Genomic DNA, 21,542 nt, shown 5'->3' with positions numbered 1-21,542 from the left:
TGCCAGCAACCGAGCTTACTCCCAGGTAAAGGATCACACTTTAATTCTTCCCATGAAAATCAGTGGGGTTTAACAGCACTTAACTGGGTTACCTACACTGCTTCCCCAAAACTAGGTCTTAGGTTCAATGCTAATAATTGAGCCCAGCGGCCCAGGCCAGCCTAGATGTGGGGGGGGGGGCACTCTGTTTGTGCTGCCCACAGAGAGGGCTCTGAGTGCCACTTCTGGCACCCGTGCCATAGGTTCGCCACCACTGAACTATACAGTAGGAACCTTTGGGGCAGACACAGCTTGACTTTAAATGGTCATCTCTTATTCCATGAAATGACCGTTCCACGCTGGAGAACTGGAAAGCATTTTACAGTGTTGCTTGTGTCAGAAATAGCAAGTGGGCATGGCCACCTTGAAAAGTTTTCTGGGCTTCACAAGATACCCAACAAATGGTCAAAAACAAGTGTGTGTGTGTGTGACATATAACGACGGGCCAGTCTCAGAGTGCAAACCTATGCACAGATAACATTCAAGGCAACAGTTACAAAGAGTAGACTTGGTGATGTTTTCGTCCAACAGCCCTGAATGATTAACAGATTAGTAGAAAATTGAAGTCTTTTTCCAGCTGACTCACAAATATAAAAGGGGATCGATTGGTTGAATAAACTAGGTTTTGAATAGTTCTTCTGTCCCCCCCACCTCTGCCTCAGCTTATAGCCTGTATTTTGAACAGGAGGGGGGGAAATGGCAAAGAAAACTCTCTGAAGTGTTGTGAGACTGTTTTTCTTTCACGATTCCATTGTTTTCCCAAAGTGAACCAAACCCCCCAGAGAGGGGCCTGACTGACAGCCTCTAAAAGTGCGCATTCTATTTTTTATAAAACTTTCTTCTTCTTTTTAAAGAAAAAATTTGTTGCAAAGCGAAAGGCGCCCCTGTTCCCATATCCCTGCAGCTGGTATTTTTTCATTAGCCGAAGTAATAGCCAAGCAATGCATTACTGATGAGCTGGAGGGAGGATGAAACACATATCTGTGTGGTCATCGTTTCATCCCAGGGATGCAGGACCCAGAAGGCTTTGCACAGAATTGTTCCCATTGACACACACACAGCCGATAAACCCCTTTGTCCAGCTTTGTTTAAAAACACCAAGCGTTCCATGGTTTTGCACATCCCAAGCAGTAAATACATGCTTGTCCTGAGTCTGCAGAATGGTTTGGGGGGTTTCTATCACTTTCAAAATGAATCTTTAGCCATAGTGTCTTGAATGGGAATGGAATAATGCTCGGGCTCTGGTCTCAAGCAATGACCAAGAAACACCGGAGCTCATTCACTCCAAAGGAAACAGCAGTTTCATCTGACAAGCTGTTCAGGAATCCCTGTATGAAAGCAAAACTGTTGTCAGAAGCCCATGCACAAGGTACAGTGAGCTCACCTATGCTTAGTTTCTCTTTATACATGCCTTGAATAATTCTCATGGCACATCCAATGGATGTATAGCTGAACATACGGATGACACACAATTCTCACGTTACTTCACGCATGTTCAGCTGAACGGGCAATTGAAACAGCACATTTATCCAGCTACTGGTCCTTGGTTTCATTTGTAAAATGAATGCACCTTGGCTCTTTCTTGCAGACAGATATATGTGTGTTCACAGTGGCGCAGGAGGTTAAGAGCTCGTGTATCTAATCTGGAGGAACCGGGTTTGATTCCCAGCTCTGCCGCCTGAGCTGTGGAGGCTTATCTGGGGAATTCAGATTAGCCTGTACACTCGCACACACGCCAGCTGGGTGACCTTGGGCTAGTCACAGCTTCTCGGAGCTCTCTCAGCCCCACCTACCTCACAGGGTGTTTGTTGTGGGGGGGGGGAAGGGCAAGGAGATTATCAGCCCCTTTGAGTCTCCTACAGGAGAGAAAGGGGGGATATAAATCCAAACTCTTCTTCTTCTTTATGCAGGATGTATGTGTGTTCACCTTAACACACGAACAGGGCTGTCTGTCAGGCCTGCGCCATTCTCGGCCTGGCATCTCACACGTCCACACCAAGGCCACAGATGGCTTGGCTATTATCATCGCCTGAGGCTAAGGAGGCCTCCCCCTGCTTGCGTGTAACTAGTGAAGAGAGCTTGAACGTTCGTTCTTATCTGCCTTTCTATGAGGGAGTGAACTGTCTGTCCCAAACAATGCCTCTGTTCCCACTGTCCTTTTGCATGCTGATATTATGGGAATGTGAAAATGGGGTGGGTGGGGGGGGGGGATTGTGGGTTGAACTTTCTGTAACTGACAGGTATTTACCAAGGTCAGAGAGCCAAATTTCAGTCTCGGCTACCTGAGCCTTGGGCTGGTTCTAAAGCTCTTGAAATCTTCTTGATTCTCGTTTAATGACCAGAGTAGCAGACCCTTACACTGTTGTGTTCTGCACTCTGAAACTAGTTGTTCCCCAGAGAATTATCTCCCAAACTAATTCAAACCCCAGGTTCCCATGTAAAGCTGGGCCTGAGGTATCAACAAAGCTGCAGAGAAATGAAAGAGTGCTGTTTGTGTGCCGGTCTCCAAGCCAAAGGGCAGCCTCTTTGAGCCCCATTCATTGTTCACTGAAGGTGAGACTTTGAATAGGCATTAGTTGAGCAACAAGGTGAAGATGCTCAACTCAAAGTAGGGTTGCCAAATCTGGCCAGCATGGGGGTGGAGTGGGGAAACTCCTGCAGAGATGGAGCCTGAGGAGGGCAGGGACCACCGTGGGATACAGTGCCATAGACAGTGCCACCCCTCGAAAGCATCCATTTTCTCCAAGGAACTGATCTCTGTAGTCTGGAAATGAGCAATAATTCTGGGGGATCCCCAGGTCCTCCTGGAGGCTGGCCTCCCTGACTCAGGGGTGCTGCTTGATACAACAACTCATGCAGCTTGACAGAGCCTGTTTCCAACCCAGATTCTACCTTGATCTGCTGTGTCCGGCTACACTCAGCTTCCAACACCTGAGTCTTCTTAGATCGTTTCTGCACAGTCCAAATATCCTGGGTTGAGCAAGGGAAATATCCTGGTTGGGCCCAAAAGTTTGCATGGTTCCCAGTCCTGAAATGGGTTTGCCCTACAATATTTCCCTCAACCCGGGATTTTCAAAATTTGCCATTTGGTGATTCTTTTCAAAAAATCCCGTGTTGAACCCGCTACCATGCAAACACCACAGGAGCAGAAACAGTTTATTTTTCCCACCCTGCCACCTGCCCCCCTGATCTCTCCACCTGGCGTTGTCAGTTTTCAACTCTGCTGAGGCACTGACCGTTGCAGCCCACCCTTTTCGAAACATTTTCCCAAGCACATTTTCTGCTCATGGTATCAACCGGGTGCCATTTTGCCTGGGTTAATCAGGAGGAAAGTCATGAAATATCCCTGTTTCCTTATCTGTTGCCTGGAAGGAGGCAGAAACCAGGGACCCACTCAGGATCTGGGGTGAGCAGGCGGTCCAGCAGGCCCTTACCAAGAGTCATAGGAACATTGATGTTTTCAAGAAGGTGGCTGCAGAGATGAGGATCAGGGGGTCACAGAAAGACTGCCATCGAATGCCGCACCAAGTCCAAGAAACTGCAGCGAGAATACAAGCGTGTTGTGGGACACAACAGGGTGTTGGGTAACAACAGGGCAACCTGCCCCTTCTGTGAGGAGCTCGAAAGGTTTGTCAGGGAAGACAGGAGCATCAGGCCCTCCCACTGATCATGAGAGCCACATGGTTTGGAGTGGACAAGCGGCTGTTGCCCCCAGCTCTCCCACCCCAGAATTGGAGGAGCTCTTCACGACAATAAACGAGGTGGACATTCAGCCTCCTCCAAGCTCCCTGGACTCAGGTAAGCAGAATTTGCAGGAGAGGGTCCCTCCATGTGTCTCCCCAAGGTGTCCCAACATAGCCACCATTGCGCAAGGCTGGCCCTGGAAGAGCACTTCTTGGCACATTCACTGATCTCAGGGCATGGGAGAGGGGCCAGTTCTTGCCATGGTCTTTGGTGCACGGGGGGGGGGGACCTGGGGGGAGTGGAGCCTATTCCCCCTGTGTTTCACACCTCGGACAGAGGGGAACAGCAGGGGGGAGACCCTCAGCTGTAAACATGCAGCGACCGACCATAGGGCACGGGGAGCCTATTCCCCCCGCATTTCAAGCTTCAGATAGAAGGGAATGGCAGGAGGAATCATCCTTGGCTCTCAACATGTGGTGGCAGGGGGGCAGGGGGGAGCAAATCCACGGTCAGTGTCGGATTCCCTGGAATAAACACACCCCATCCATGGCGTGGGTGAAGTGATTGTCAGTACTGAACTTACCCCTCTAGCCTATATGTCCCCAGGTGCCATTTCCCTCTGGCAGTATCTCACTGTTGTCTGAGAACTGGAATTCGATCTGGAATGTTCTGCAAGTGCACCAACATGATGTGTGTCACTGACCAATGAATGCTACACAGGTTTTAGAATAGCACATGCACTAGAAATATGGCTGTTTTTTAATGATCCACAACCTGCCCAGAGTTTCCACACAGGGACTTGTTGAGGTGATTGACCCTCGGGCAGATGACCCATGTGGAAATGGCCCAGGAAAGCCCTGATTCACAGATAATCCAGACAAGCTAGTATATTGAGGACATGGGCCAAGAGCAGTTTCCTGGCCAGCCACTAACCTGAATGCTGGCACCTGAGTGAAAGCTTCTCAAAATTTTGCTCATCTGGAATTGTCCACAAATCATCAACGTGATCACATGGCTTGAGGAATAACAAGCATCATGAAGGGACAAATCTGATATTCAAATGTATGCTTTGCAACGTTATCAACCACAAACGGTTTACTGTTCTAAACGGTTCCAGTATAAAAAGAAGAAGAGTTTGGATTTATATCCCCCCTTTCTCTCCTGTAGGAGGCTCAAAGGGGCTTACAATCTCCTTGCCCTTCCCCCCCCTCACAACAAACACCCTGTGAGGTGGGTGGGGCTGAGAGAGCTCCGAAAAGCTGTGACTAGCCCAAGGTCACCCAGCTGGCGTGTGTGGGAGTGTACAGGCTAATCTGAATTCCTCAGATAAGCCTCCACAACTCAAGAGGCAGAGCTGGGAATCAAACCCGGTTCCTCCAGATCAGAGTGCATCTGGTCTTAGCCACTGCTCTTACCACTACGCCACTGTTGACAAATTGTCTCCTCACTGGCACGTTCTGAGTGCCTGCTTCAGGACACGGTGCGATTTGTGTGTTTTGTGTGTATGTAATATGTAGGGACATTTTTCTGGGTTGTGTGTGTGTGTGTGTTTGCCGTCGAGTCACAGCTGACTAAGAAGGACCTGTGGTGGGGTTTTTAAGGCGAGAGACCCTCAGAGGGGGCCTGCCATTGCCTGCTTCCATGTCACACCCCTAGTATTCTTTGAAGACCTCCCATCCAAACACCTGCCAGGGTTGAGGCTGAGAATGTGTGACTGGCCCAAGACCACGCAGCAAAGTTTCCATGGCAGAGTGGGGATTTGAACCTGCATTTCCCAGATCTTAGCTCAAGACTTCAACAGCTACACTATACTGGCTCTCTTTCTGGATTGTACAGACTTGTTAATCAATATTGGACTACTGTTCTTTCAGATCCCTTCTTTTCTCTGAATAACCTGTTTAATAAGTCAGTCTTTCTCCACAGTTACAAATCTAAGTATCTGTAGCGATCATTTTCCCCACATGTTGCTCTTGCCTTGCTTCCATTTTACCTCTCTCTATTGTTTGGGTTTTTTCACCACTGTCAAACTTCAAACTCGAAGCCTTTGGGGGTGGGGGGGTCTGTGCCAAGTTGCTGAAGAAGAAAAAAAAGGAATGTGAAATATTAAATGGATAGAAGTGTATTCTGCCTTTCATTTAAAGGCAGCCACCATTTTGTGTGAATGATAAAGCAAAATGCAGACACTCGAGACTGATTCTCTTCTGCGCTTCCGTAGGACTTTTTTTAAAATCCAGTGGAGTTAACGGACAAATCCCTTGAGGGCAACTGTGCATCAGAGAAGGTGATTTGGTAGTTGTACTAGGGAGGAGGGAGAAAGAGACTCAAAGTCAAGAGAGAGTGTCTTCAAACGTAACCTTTTTGTTGTTCACACTGAAGAGGGTGAAAGAAAGAACTATCATTTCCACCTTAATGCCAGGAGGAGTTGGACAAAAACCAGCCTCTGCCCTACATAACTCACAATTCAAATGGCCAGAAGATGTCCTTTTTTCTGAATGTTATATAGTTCAAGGAGGGAGAAAAGTACCCCAAAGAAGGTTTTGTATGGGAACTTTTAACTTCCCATCCCATTTGACTTTTGGTCTTTAAAATACAGGTCAAATCAATGAATTTAATGAAGGCCATTTAGCACAATAGCTTTGCCTTGCATTTTGACCCAGATAAAGGAGAGTCAGTCTAGGTCAAAAAGCTTTAGCAGAACTTTAAGTGGTTAGTACACAAATGTGACAGAATGCTTAGAATCTGAGACTTGCAAGCCCCATTGACAAGCAGTTAAAAGTATTTGAAATGGCTGCATGAATGAACTTTGATAAGGTAGCGCCATTGTCTTGCATTATCCCTTTCTCTTCATACTAAAACACCCCCAAAAAAGGACAAGAGTCAATGAATGTATAATTCAGTCTCACTTTTTACTGGGTTTCTTTGGACTTTTCTTGTGGGCTGTTCCATCTATTTAAATCCCTCGCCACACATTAAAATCTTTCTCAAATGTGGAGTCACCCATGTCAGTACAAACCTTTAATTATGCTAGGGAAACTATGGTGGGTTGGGACACACTTAGTTTAATAAAAATGAAGATTTAAATTAGGAATCCTCTGCCTTTCTCACAAAATGGATAGGGGAAAAAAATTCCAGCGATGCCAAGTTGCTTAGATACAACAGTGTTAGGTGCAGCTGGAAAAAAATGAAGGAAAAACCCAGTGGAGATTCATATTTAACATTTAAGCAGTCTTTTGTTGTTGCTGCTGAGGGGGGGGGGGAGTTGATGGTCAATAGGAGTTTTAAACAATTCTTTTTTGTCAATAGGAGTTTTAAACAATATAGTTTTATATAAAGTAAATGTGTTAAAGATTTTGGGGGGAAACAGGATATTTCAGTGGGTTGGAGATGCTAGTTCCTATTAAAAAGTTCTTGTTGACTCTAGAGGAAAACTTCTCAGAGCAAATGTGTAAACATTCAGATCTAGTATGCTTTCTGAGAGCTGAGCAATAAAAATGGAGTTGTGGGGGGGGGGGCGGCTTTGCCAGGTCAAAGATGAGGCTGATCTTTTATTTATGTTTCGGATGGACCACTCCAGAGAACCAAATGTTGATTTCACATGCTTTCATGAGCGCTGAGGTCCTGGCCACTGTGCTTTTGGGAGGGTTTCTTTTTTCATTCTCTACAGCTAGATTTTATTGTATTTTACCCTTTTGTCTAGTTTTTGTGTTTGAATTTTTCCCCCTTCATTCATCGACCAGCAACTTTCTGTCACCCATCTTTGACTTCCCTCCTTACAACTGCATTAAAAGCTGTCATTTACTTCTCCTTCCCCCCCCCCTCAATATTTGACAGCAAAAAAGCCCTCGTCTGCTTTTATAGCTTTTTGTTCGCATTATGACATAACCTGAGCAGAGTGGCAACAGCTCCCTGATTCCCGCATGTAAAATTTGCAACATTTTTTGAGACGGGTCAATGCCCATTTTTGGAACCCTTTTCTTTATTTGAGGACCGTGTTAAAACTTTTTGCAGATGTGAGCCATTCAAGAGCAGTCTGTGGCTGCATGCAGAGATGGGGAAAGAAGAAAAGGCCTTCCTATTTTGTGATTGCCATAGTAACTCAAACATTGCCACTTTTTTGTTTTGTTTTGTTTTTGAGAGGGTTTTTTTTTTTTTTTTGGTTTGGTTTGCTAGGCCTGAGCCAGTGAATTTGATTTCCTGTGCAATCAAGCCCTCTACTGGAGATCCTGGCTTGCCTGACACCGGGTTACCAAGAGGACAGTGTGCTTGTTAGGTCTGAAATTAAAGCATTTCAGTTTAAAATAATACCCATTTGTATCCATTTTGTTCAACGTAACAACAGCTGCTGTCCCTGGGATGACAGCCCTGCCTTTTAAACCAAAGTCTCATATGACTTTTATGAATGAGGCAGACCCTATTCATTTTCACTTTGAATTCACAGTCATTATTTTGGGTTGTTGTTTGGTTATTTCTCAGTCTCTATCTTGCCTTTTTTTTTTTGAAGGCTTATGCGTGATATTCAAGACCACAATTTTTATGATAGGAAATGGGGCCTTTTTAAAAAAGAGAATTTGATGATAAGTAGTTGAAAGAAAGAAAGAAAGAAAGAAAGAAAGAAAGAAAGAAAGAAAGAAAGAAAGAAAGAAAGAAAGAAAGAAAGAAAGAAAGAAAGAAAGAAAGAAAGAAAGAAAGAAAGAAAGAAAGAAAGAACGCCACCTTGGAATCCCACATAAAGAAAGGAAATGCCCGTGTGGCATGGGTTCTGTGGAAACAGTATCTCATATGCTGTTGGATTGTCCCTTTTATGAGATAGGTAGGAAGAAGCACATAATCCCTTCCTGCATGGAAGTGAGAGCGTACAGATAAACAGAAAGGTTATATATCTTTTTAAACAGCCACAACTACGAGGCTGTTGGAGTGATTGGCTAAATTTTTAAAAGTATTGTTATTTTAACTGGAGTCGAAATTGTAAAGTTGTAAAGGCTGTTATTATGCTGTCAAATGTAAAGCAGTCTGTATTTAAAGGTGTTCGGAATCAGATAGAGAAGAAAGAAAGAAAGAAAGAAAGAAAGAAAGAAAGAAAGAAAGAAAGAAAGAAAGAAAGAAAGAAAGAAGCTAATCTCCACTATTTGCTTGGGGTTTATCTGCTTACACAGCATCGTCTTATCATGGGTGAATGACATAATATATTGGAATTTGGAACATACTGTTTTAAATACTTGCAAACTGGTTCTGGCACTTTAAGCTTGGGCTACAGTAAGTACCTAGTTTCTCAAAGCTTGACAGGATATCTGCAACTAAGCATGGAATAATCAAATGAATTATACATACCACCTTCCAACAAAATAGAAAGCATGCTTTATCTGAGGTTTATACAACAGAGGAAAGCAAAAGGCAATCAGTCATTAGAAGAAATCAGCCTACACAGAGGTAATTATTATTTGGTTCACAGCTAAATGATAATCCCTAATTGATAGGAACTTCAGGCAATAACTGTGGGGAAGCCACCACAAGTTAATCATAAAGCTTCTATATAACTTCTATACAATACTACTCACCTCTAAGAATTATTAGGGACAGTGTACTTGGCTGGGAGGCTACCAAGGAAGGATCTGCAAAAGATGCCAACAGCAAACCACCTCTGCTTCCAACTTGCTTTGAAAGCCCCTTGCTGGGGTCACCATGAAACAGTTGTCACTTGATGGCACTTATGTACATAAGGGCTACTGTGGATATCCTCATCATTGGCTGCCTGTTTCCAGGCTCAATTGAAAGTGTTGTTTGCTGCCTTCAAAGCCCTAAAAAGATGTCGAGGGACTGCCCTTTCCCTTTTATGTATTCACTTCAATTTTGTCTGCCTTCCTCTTTGAGACCCAAGATAGACTACAGAGGCCTGCCCAGGTACTTAGATCATTATTGGGAGTCTTCTACATATATTTCTCCATGCATTTCCATCATCTGAAGTACAGTGAAAGGGCCTTCTTGGTGGATGTGCGATGCCTTTGGAATGCATTCTCATGGGACATCCATTGACACTAGTATTGTTGGAGTGTGCCAGGAAATGACAGCTATATAAGGAGACTCAATTGGTAGATGCATCTGGGCTATGATGAGGGAGCTGTAGTGCTTATGTTAGTCAAATGAGAACACAGATACTGGGGGCATTCTAGAAAACTAGCAGGATGAGGAAACCAGTAGGATAGGATAACCCCCACCCCACAGTGCCCCAGCTATAAACGACAGTAATTAAGTGATGCTGTGTGTCAAAATAGGGCACAAAGTCCAATAAATTAGAAAGTAGAACACAATCTTCCAGCAATCTGCTATGGGTGGAAATGCCAGGCCTGAAAGGCATTAAGGAATATACTGGCCAGAATTCTGCAGATGATCTTGATATGGAAAGAGGAGATTGTTGTATATAGATGGGCAATTACCCTCCCCACAAAGGGATAAATATGCATTCAGGTCATGAAAAAGGGATCACATTTCTAGATACCATAAGCAACTGTGAGTTATGAACAAATTTAATTTGTTCACAAGTCAATTAGGGATGGGTGCAAAGGTGGGATCCAGCAGGTTCTCACAGGTTCCCGAGAGTAGGTTACTAATTATTTGTGTGTGCCGAGAGGGGGTTACTAATTGGTGATTTTACCACGTGATTTTTGCCTTAGTTACGTCCCTCCTCTCAGCAGTAGCGCACAGAACTTGAAGTAGTCTAGCAGGAGGTGCACCGGCGTGCTTGGCAGCCTGCACCTGTGTGCATTCGTTTCCTGCCCAAGGACCTGGCGCAGCGGCTGCGTCCTTGCCACAGCCCCGCCCAGGAATGCCCCGCCCCCGGAATGCCCAGCCATGCCCCCGTCGTGTCCCGCCCAGCCCCATTGGCACTACGCCACAGTTTGAATCCCACCACCATGGGAACCTGTTACTAAAATTTTTTGATCCATTTTGGACCATTCAGAGTGGTAAGCATCAAAATAGACCATGAAGAGTTTCAAAAAATCTTTTTGAACTGTGTATGAGAGTGACAATGTGGTAAATGAAATTCTGTGTGAGTGCTGGCTGTTGTGGGTTTTCTGGGCTGTGTGGCAACCGTCTGGCAGGTTTTGTTTTTAATATTTTGCCAGTGGCGTACCGCTAATGGGGATATGGGGTATCCCATGTCCTCAAGCACAAGCCATATATATATATATATAAGAACATAAGAACTAGCCTGCTGGATCAGACCAGAGTCCATCTAGTCCAGCACTCTGCTACTCGCGAGTGGCTCCACCAGGGGTGCCTCTTTGGTGGAGACTCACGCAGTAGGGATGTGAAAGAAAGTGGCCCTCTCTGCTGCTGCTGCTATACCATTTGTTGCATGTGTACAGTCTCACAGGTTGCTAAATATAAAAAGGGATGTTGTAGCACTGGAAAAAGTACAGAGAAGCCCAAACAGTAAAGCGAAAGGTTGTAGGACTTTCAGTCAGTTTAAACTGGAGAAACTGTGAATATAATTGCACTGAAAATGCTTTAATTGTCAATATTAATTAACTATCATATTTACATATATGTTTGCTCTGAAATGCCTTGTTCTGCATGGCTTCGTACTCCTTAGTCCCACTAGCATTCTCAAGTTCTGCAACTGTATGTCCTATGATAAAGGACTGCTTTTTTTCCTCCTTCAAAACATGGCAGAGATGACTTTGAACGCTAGATGTTTTCAGCTTGATGGAATTCAAACATGGCCATATTAACCCCATGGCTGGGCCTCTAGGCTTTCATCTGCTTCGGACCAAATTCACAGGCAGATGCTTGAGAAGCAGAGGTTATGCCATCATTTACACTTTCAGGATTCACATGGGCACCGATACCCAGTTGAAATAAAGTCTGCTGATCTCACAGAGCAATCGTTCTTCATTCCACTGGCGTAGTGGTTAAGAGCAGGAGGAACCGGGTTTGATTCCCCGCTCTGCCGCCTGAGCTGTGGAAGCTTATCTGAGGAATTCAGATTAGCCTGTGCACTCCCACACACGCCAGCTGGGTGACCTTGGGCTAGTCACAGCTTTTCAGAACTCTCTCAGCCCCACCTACCTCATAGGGTGTTTGTTGTGAGGGGGGAAGGGCAAGGAGATTGTAAGCCCTTTTGAGTCTCCTACAGGAGAGAAAGGGGGGACATAAATCCACACTCCTCCTCCTCCTCCTCCTCTTCTTCTTCTTCTCCTCTTTTGAAATTCTGACATGCATGTACATATTGGCTGCCATTTGTTCTTTAAAAAAATTATAAGCAATAACTGTTTTGGCTGGTCCCAATTGCTTTTGGAAATGTTCAAGTACATGCGATCAAGATCACGACTAGATTGTGTTACTCATGGAGGTATGATAAGGGAGGCGGTGGCATAATGTTACAACCCTGATGGTAGCGTGCTATTGGCCCACTGTCTCCCCGACTCCCATTGACTCAAAACAAACCTCAGCTAATTCAAGTATATATATATGGATAAGTACATGGATAAATACATGTGTGCACATATTGCTATGATGCAGAGCGCAAAGTGCCTTTAACCACTGGAGCCCTAGGAAATTGAATTCAAAGGAAACTGGAATCCAGTTTCCAAGGTCATGTTGTAGTTCTATGGATAGGGGCGACTTGTACATACCTTGTGTAGGACGACAGTGCCATTGTGTAGGCTGAAAATATCACAATATAATTGGCATGAATGATACCTGAAATTTCCATCCATAAGTAACAGGATGCCATTCTGAAATACAAATTCTTGAATTTGTCCTAGAAGACAAATGGTAATCTGGATGCAAACGTTGCTGACCCCTTTCTGAAGCAGAACTCCATAGTTCAGCTCCTTTTAAAAGTATAGGTGAACTTCCACCTAAGTCTAAAAATACTTATAATGTAATTATTGCAATTAAACTAGTTGTATTTTTAAACTTTACTTTTAGTTTGATGATTGACAGATCTGAATTTATAAGTTAAGTAGCTAAATGGGTAAATCAGCTATTACTGAACTTGACAGAATGAACAGTGCAATTTGTTAATCTGTTCTACCCATATTATTATTATTGAGAAGCACATTTCTTATATGGAAGCATATCTTATATGGAAGCATTATATGTAGACATTTTTCCCCATCATGGCTAAATATAACATCCATATCATATTGATGCAATGTCAGTTTAGGGGTTTACCGATCAGGCCCTGAATTTAGAAACATGGCTAGAATTGTACAGGGTGCAAGTGGTGGAATTTGGTCCAAAGGGTTAATGAACTTTATTAGATACAGTCATAGACCAACAAAGAACACTGAACTGCAAATACAGTAATAATGTTAGCAAGTAGTAGTAGGGCCAGATGTAATGCACTCCCCTCCGCTCTGTTCTAGGGCCGATTATAGAATATTGTCCAAAAACGCCTGAAACTCTTGTACATATCCTCTTTATTTGCCTCCAATATTCAATGTTCCTGCCCTTGAGTCTGACTCTAAGCAAATGAATTTTTGTAATTTAAAGATGGTACAATTGCTGGATTATGGCCATCACAAGGACATAGAAACCATTGCAATTTTCTTATAGCAAGTTCTTAAGATGCGTGACATGTTACTCTAGTGATACCAATTTCTACTTCATGTTCACTCTGTATCTTGTTTTAATGCAGCTAATTTCAAACTCATTTTATATTTATTCCATTTAATGCCTAATAAGGATTTTGCTGCTGTTGTTGTTGTTAACAAGTAGTTAATCAGCTATTTTACATAACACCAAAGATCTCTGTATTCTGCTAGCAATGTAGCAAAACTTTCACACTGCAAATGAAATGGAGTTGATTCTTCTCATGTGGTTCAGGATAGATTTATTGTAAGCCACTCTGGATGTCCAACCAAGGGGAAAAGTGAGTTATAAATAGATAAATAAATACCCCCTCCCCAATTTTCTGCCATGTCTTCAGAGGATGACAATATACATTACTTTCTTCTGCTGCAATGGTCATGGAAGTTAAATTGTGCAATATCTTTATTTGTGTTTCATAAGTGGGGAAGAGATGGTTATCAAGATTGATGGGACGGTTGAAAGTAGCCCAGGAGGAAGTTGAGCCAGTGACAACAGCATGAATGGCAGAGACTTGTCCACTGCCTCTTCTGGTTTCAAACTGTGTTGCAGGGACTGCATGTTTCTGGCTTGAGCAACAGCAGCCTGGGAAGAGACAGCCTGTTGTTAATCACCTGTTGCTATCTCTGTGTGGTGCTGCTGAAATTTGGCTTGGTCTTGGCCAGTCACCCACCCATCAGGAACTTCTTCAGTATTCAAAAGCTAATAGAAGGAGTGTGGAAATCTCTCTTCACCAAAGATGTATGAAATGAGGGAATTGCAGTAATGTCCCTGCTGCGTTAACATGTGTGTGTGTGTGTGTGTGTGTGTGTGTGTGTGTGTGTGTATATTCCGGGGTGGGGGGGAGGGTTGGTAACAGGTGTTATGATGAGATTACGGTACACACATCCTCTGATTCAAATGGCCCTATGGAAAACCACTCATATTCATAGTTAGGGGACTAACTGTGCAATCTTGAGCAGTTAAACCCACTGATTCCAACAAACCTGGAAGATGTCTATTTATTTTAGAATTTGTTTGTTTCTCTTTGCCACTGGCTGCATGCTAGCTGTTCCACACTGGCATTCAACTTTGCAGATGTTGCAGTGGTGTTAAATGGCAATTTGTTCTTGCGGGCCTTGTGCAACAAGTACAGCATATCCAGAATTACTCGCTTTGAGAACACATTGCGGTACGCTTACTTTGGGCTTGAAGTTCTACTTATGGGTCCTACTTATTGCCTATGAAATTGACGGCTGCAAATATCTGCATTCTTCAGGATGCATATGCACGAATATAATAGCAGGTGTGTATGTAAATATCTAATCCCTTGAGAACCAGTTGCAAGAACAAGAACAAACTTTTTCATATGTTTTAAATATTATCCATGCTTGGTTAAAGTGTGGTGCAAAATGTATACGTATAAATCTATATGCACTGTCCAGAGGCGACAGAGACCATGAGTACTTTCCGGCTATTCAACATTTGGCTATTAAACTTGGTTTTAATAAAATCAAACTACTGAAATTAGTCCCAGTAATGGATTCAGGAGCTGGATGTAGTTGGGAAAAACCTAAGCAACGCCCTGTATCAAAGGTGAGAGTAACAGAGAGCAGAGCCGCTTTGAAATAGCTGTGTTTATTTTGCGCCTATAGATGGGAATGCTGTCACTTGCAATAAATATTAAAGAGTTAAATGCTTTGTGGGGGGAAATGGAATAATCTTCATTTTTTTCCCAACTCTGTTCTGTGTTGGAGCTTGATTGTATTGACACCTGCACTGGGCAGAGGGGGAGGAAAGGAAGGGCTTCCTTTTGTCCCTTATAATAGCTCATCATTGTTGTTCGAACACATTTTTAAAAGAAAGGGGAAAACCCACCAAACCCTAATCTTTCCCTAGTGCCAGCAAGAGATACAATGGCGAGATGGTTTGTTTTCCTCCCGACTTCGTCTCTTACTCTTTCCCTTAACCTCCCATTATACCCATCGCTGTGCGGCACAACCGGTTCAGGGGGCAGTTTCTTGTACTGTACCGCCCTGCGCTTGATTGTTTAAATCTTTCTCATTCAGCCCATCTGAAGATTTACATTTTTAATGGCTCATTTATGTAATCCCATAAATAAAGTGGCAGAAAAAGCATCCCACACACAAATGAGCGAATCGGGGGGCCTGCCAGGAAAAAAAAACCCGCCCATGCAGGTCACTCGGGGTCTCAGCTGCGGAGGCCTTGATTGGTATCACCCCTCCTAGCCACTGAGGCAATGGACTTAAGACCACCCAGTCAGCCCCCAAACGGTGCATTACCCAGGGCGAGGAGGATAGTTCTATAGTTCAGTCTCTTCTATTTAGAGTTCCACTGCGGAGACCGTTTCGCTCCGAGACTCATTTAACTTATTGCTTTGACAGCTGCAAAAAAGTCACTGTGATTAGCTTGCCTTTCTGCAAGCAGCTGATGTTGTCAGGGTTTCACCGACAGCCTCCCCCCTTCCTTAACTAGTGTATTCCTAGAACCAACGCACCCCTTCTCAAAAGTCTGTGAATTCAACCACCTGCCTGGAGATTCTTTTTGACGGCCCGGACAGACACATACAAATGGAACGATATTCTATTTGCTTTGAGACACAGTTTTCTCCACTCTCTGTTTTCCCCCTTGGCCCTCCCGACTTCCTCCCGTCTCTCTACATACAAATCCATGGATAAGATGAAATATATTTATAGAAGGAATGGGAAATGGCAACTTGATGAGGATATTTTTTTATCTTTAATGGCCTCTTCTGTTTTCAATGCAGCCGTGTTTCTTCACACAATAGATCTTTAGTTCTGAACATGTACCTTTGTGAACTCTAATGCTACTTATTCCATTCCTAAGTATATGAAAAAGTTATGGAATCAACAATAATAATTAAATTCAATGGCTGCAACCAATTTATGCTTCTTGAATCTTACCAAATTGTCTCTGGAGTCAATGGATTGTGGTTTATGAATAATATGTATTCCTGATTTAGCAAACAAAAATTTTCACCACATTGCGAGTCTTGCTCATTTTGAACGTGATACACAAACATACTACTGGTGGAAATTATTTTGCCATCCTCAGTGGTCATTAATGACAAGAAGGGACATACTACTGGTGGAAATTATTTTCCCATCCTCAGTGGTCATTAATGGCAAGAAGGGACATACTGCTGGTGGAAATTATTTTCCCATCCTCAGTGGTCATTAATGGCAAGAAGGGACATACTACTGGTAGAAATTATTTTCCCATCCTCAGTGGTCATTAATGGCAAGAAGGGACATACTGCTGGTGGAAATTATTTTCCTATCCTCAGTGGTCATTAATGACAAGAAGGGACATACTCCTGGTGGAAATTATTTTCCCATCCTCAGTGGTCATTAATGGCAAGAAGGGACATACTACTGGTGGAAATTATTTTCCCATCCTCAGTGGTCATTAGTGGCAAGAAGGGACATTGAGGGCAAGAAGGGATATTGAGGGCATTTTATGAGTGGTAGCTATAAGATGTTGCACACCCGTACCACCTTGAGAAGAAACTGGTTAGAACTCCAACCAGAACTGGAAACATCAGTCCATTCTCTGTTTGAGATAATGGTTAGATATGTGTGGATTTTGAATAAAATTGCAATATGTTAAAGGCCATTAATTTCCTTTCAACTCTATGAATTAATGGCAACCCTATGAATTAATGACTTCCAAAACATCCAGTGGTTAACAACCTGGCTCAGATCTTGCAAACCGAAGGCCGTGGCTTCCTTGAACAAGTCAATCCAACTCATGTGTTCCTCTTTTAATGCTGCCTTCAACTTTTCCTAGCATTACTGTCTGTTCCAGTGAGTCTTACTTTCTCATAACGTGACCAAAGTATAATAGTCATTTTATAACAGTCATTTTAGCTTCAAGGGGCTGGTCATGCTTGATTTGATCTAGAACCCACTTATTTGGTCCCAAACAATTTAGGAGCGATCAATTTATGAGTTATTTGTCTTTTTGGCCATCCATGGTATCCTTAAATCTTTTCTCCAACACCACACTTCAAATTAATCAACTTTCTTCCTGTCCAGCTTTAACACTGACTAGTTTCCACACCCATAAATGGTAATGGAAAATACTGTGGCATGAATTAACTTGATCTTGATGGCAACACATCTTTACACTTGAGAATCTTTTCTAGCTCTTTCATGGTAGCCCTTCCCAGTATCAATCTCCTGATTTCTTGGTTGCAGTCTCCCTTTTGTTGATGATGGAACATAAGAAAGACCCTGCTGGATCAGACCAGAGTCCACCTGGTCCAGCACTCTGCTACTCGCAGTGGCCCACCAGGTACCTTTGGGAGCTCACATGCAGGATGTGAAAGCAATGGCCTTCTGCTGCTGCTGCTCCCGAGCACCTGGTCTGCTAAGGCATTTGCAATCTCAGATCAAGGAGGATCAAGATTGGTAGCCATAGATCGACTTCTCCTCCATAAATCTGTCCAAGCCCCTTTTAAAGCTATCCAGGTGAATGGCCATCACCATCTCCTGTGGCAGCATATTCCAAACACCAATCACACGTTGCGTGAAGAAGTGTTTCCTTTTATTAGTCCTAATTCTTCCCCCCAGCATTTTCAATGAATGCCCCCTGGTTCTAGTATTGTGAGAAAGAGAGAAAAAATTCTCTCTGTCAACAGTTTCTACCCCAAGCATAATTTTATAGCAGTCTTGAACAATTTCATCCACCTTAAAATTATGTAATTCCCCATAGTGGGCCAAACTACTAATTCAGTAGAAGATACTGGATTCCATTTCCCAATGTTTTCTTTAATATTAAAAAGAAAGTGCAGGAGAGGACAAGGCAGTTATTTGGATCAAGGTCCCAGCACGAGTGGCGGAGGGGAGGGTTCTTCTTCTTTTCCTCTTTCCCCCCAAAAAAGTGCTCTTAGCTGCGGAAGGCCTAAACAGCTGACACAGTACAGGTCGCCATCTTATTTCTTTCCTACCATTCAAAGCAGTTTGAGGAGGGTTTTTTCTAATAGAAAAGGCATAAAGGAATTAACTTCCCTTCCCCAGTGCTATGGATTTAATTCAAATACATCATTCCTCCGATGGCTGCTTTTTAATAATCCTGACAATGTTGACAGTTTTGATTGTGGAATTCTTTTGTGGAATGCTTGTGGAATGCTTTTTAATAATCCTGTTGACAGTTTTGATTGTGGAATTCTTAATGTGCTCTACATGAGGCTGCCCTTCAAAAGTGTTTCAAACCTTCAGTTGATACAGAATGCTGCAGCCAGGATGCTGACTGGAGTGGATCATTAGGACCATATTACTTCATCTACACTGGCTTCTGACTTATTTTAGGGCACAATTCAAGGTGCTGACATTTACCTAAGCTCCTAAATTGTTTGGGACCAACATATTGGAAAAGCTGCTTACTCCCTCCTGAGACTACTCAGCAACTGCTATCATCTTTGGGTGCTCACACCTTTTGGGTGCTCACACCACTTTGGGTGCTCACACCTTTTGAGAATAGGTGTGTGGCAAACCTGGAGATGGTTTTCTCAGTAGTGGCACCAAAACTCTGGAACTGTTCCTAGGGAGATTTACCTGTCCTCTTTTGGTGCTGTCTTCAACATCAGAGGAAGATTTCTCCTTCCTCCCCCAATGTTTTAACACAGTGATTACTTCTTTCTCCTCCAATGTTTTAATGATTGTTCTAGCTTTTGTATTCATTTTACACTCTGGTTTTCAGGGCAACCTACCAGGAAAAAAATGTTAATCTGTTTTTATATCTTTCTATGGCAGGAAGAATCCAGCTGGCAAAAAAGTGGAAATATAAGGAGGTACCAAACTGCAGAGACTGATTGGACTCGCTAATAGAATTCAGAAACGCTGACAAACTTCCTACCTACCTAAAAGATCTACCGGTATCACGAAATGAAGCAACATGGAGATCATTTGACCAATATCTTAAAAGGACAAAAGGAAATTAAAGTGTTTTTTTTTTCTGATAGCGTCTGTAGATTCAAGTTATAATAAATAAATAAATAAATAATGTAATATATAGTTTTGCTTTTCTTCCTTTCTATCATTTTCTAGAGCTTTCTATCATTTTCTAGAGCTCACTTTTCATGAGCTGAGTTAAAGCAGTACTTACGGTTATATAATTTGATTTAACTTCTGTTGTTGATCGATTGGTATTATATCTTAGCTTATAGTTAAGAAAAGATTTCAATTTGTATATTTTATATTTCTTATAACCGCTTCAGCGGTTTTATGAGGCCAGAAAGGTGGGGGAAAGGGCAGAAAGGTGGGGAGAAATATTAAAATAATGTGTACAATTCTTTGGCCATCATTTTTGCCACAGGGCATAAAAGACACGCAAGGGAATGCATGTTTCCTGGAAGCCAGGCTGACTCAGGCTGTATGCAAAAGATGGAATCAGTCCTCACTGATTAAATGATCCCATGGCCACGCCAACATCTCCAGAATCCCATGGCCACGCCAACATCTCCAAAATGGCCTGTTGCTGAGAAGGCGGGAAATAATCCCATGTAAGCAACCTGCTTGGGAGTCAAAACTCTATCAGCCCCTGCATATACATATTGAATTTATCCTAATCGTTTTCCTACCATCCCTTTAAACAAAACTCGACCTTTCCTATCAGATGACAATATAGGCTGATTTGATTCTTGTTATTGACTGAGAATTTTAGATGTTTGTGAGTCCCTCCTCTGCCAGCCACCTTTGCAGGGTAGGCCACCTTCGCCTCATGGGTGCTTGGATACCCTTTTGGATCAAACAAAACACGAACTGGATTCTGTTCATAAGCTGTTTACTTTTACCAGGCAGTTAATAGCACTTGTGCAAATTTGAATCCCAGCACCACATCAACCTCTTCCTCCTTTTATCCCTCTCAGGAGGTTCCCTCTCTCCTGGGAGATCCCTGCCTTCTAGTAGCTGGTGAGCTGTCTGTCATGCCTTGCCGGCCTGGGACTGGCTGTTCAGCTTTCCTGGCCCTCCTCCTTGATTACAGCCTGGTTGAGGCTGTGTTACCACACCCCATTATCTAAGGCTGCAAAAGACTGCTGATTTCAGCCTGGCTAGAGCTATGCAATCTCCTGTTTTGCCTGGAACTGTTGAGATTTGCTCTTGCCACTCAGACTTTCCTGTCATTTCTCTGCAGTTTCTCCCAGCTTCTGCTTCCTGGAGGTCCCTGCCACTGCTAGTAATTTTGAGGGAGGTGCTGCCAGTTGTGGGGTGCCAATATATTGCTGCCCACCTCAACATTTAAACAACATATTAGGAAGTTCCTTGGTAAAGTGTAATAGTTCTCCTTCCCTCCTCCACACAAAGTATGATGTCCCATGACTTCAATCAGCATCTTCTTTGGATACAGGGGAAACGTCATGTGATTGGGATGATTCAGTAGCATGGATGTTGAGTGAATCTGCATTTCAGAGCAGAGGAAGATGATTTGGTTAAAAAATTATCTGGGTTATCTATGAGCCCAACTTTTGGTCCCACTTAAGGTATTTTATATTTTAACGGGTGAATTAGTTAAAGTAAACTTAAAACTACAGAATCAACACCAAAAGTCATCTACATCCATAGATTCATTATAGATAGGAATGGCAGGTGCCTGTATTAATAGGGCTGTACCACTGACCCGTCCCACCCCAAAATTCTGCTGCTTGAAGAAATCAAAGCATAAAAGGGAAAAAAGTAATAATGATGGGCTATTCATATAGAGAAGCTAAACCAAAGGTTAAGGCATAAGGAAGAAACAAGATAAGTATTGTATTTTACTTCATTTACATCCCCCCCCCCCTCCAAATAGGTGTCAGGACTACGTCTCCCAGACTCCACCAGTCCTCGCCGATACTAAAGGGTGGGAAAACGGACCAATTGCAGTCACAGACTGCCCATTTGAAAACCGCATATCTACTGGAACTGAGGGCGAGAACCCTCAGTTCCAGCACCCTGTAGCTAGAGTGACACAAATCAATAAAGTTCGTTCCTTTTCTGTAAATCCGAGTTCGTGTAAGTGTGTGCAGTCTGTTTTCCCGCCCCAGAGTATCAGCAGGGACTGGTGGATTCTGGGAGACGCAGTCCTGACAATAGGAACCTCTCCTCTCCTCCCTTTTATCCTGTCAACCACCCTTTCAGATGAGTTAGGCTGAGTGATTGCAACTGAAACAAGGTAATCCAGCAAGCTGCCCTGTCAGAGTATAATTTTGAACCTGGATCTCC

Source organism: Sphaerodactylus townsendi, linkage group LG04 (genome assembly GCF_021028975.2).
Source record: "Sphaerodactylus townsendi isolate TG3544 linkage group LG04, MPM_Stown_v2.3, whole genome shotgun sequence".
NCBI lineage: Eukaryota > Metazoa > Chordata > Lepidosauria > Squamata > Sphaerodactylidae > Sphaerodactylus > Sphaerodactylus townsendi.
This window is presented reverse-complemented; position numbering follows the sequence as displayed.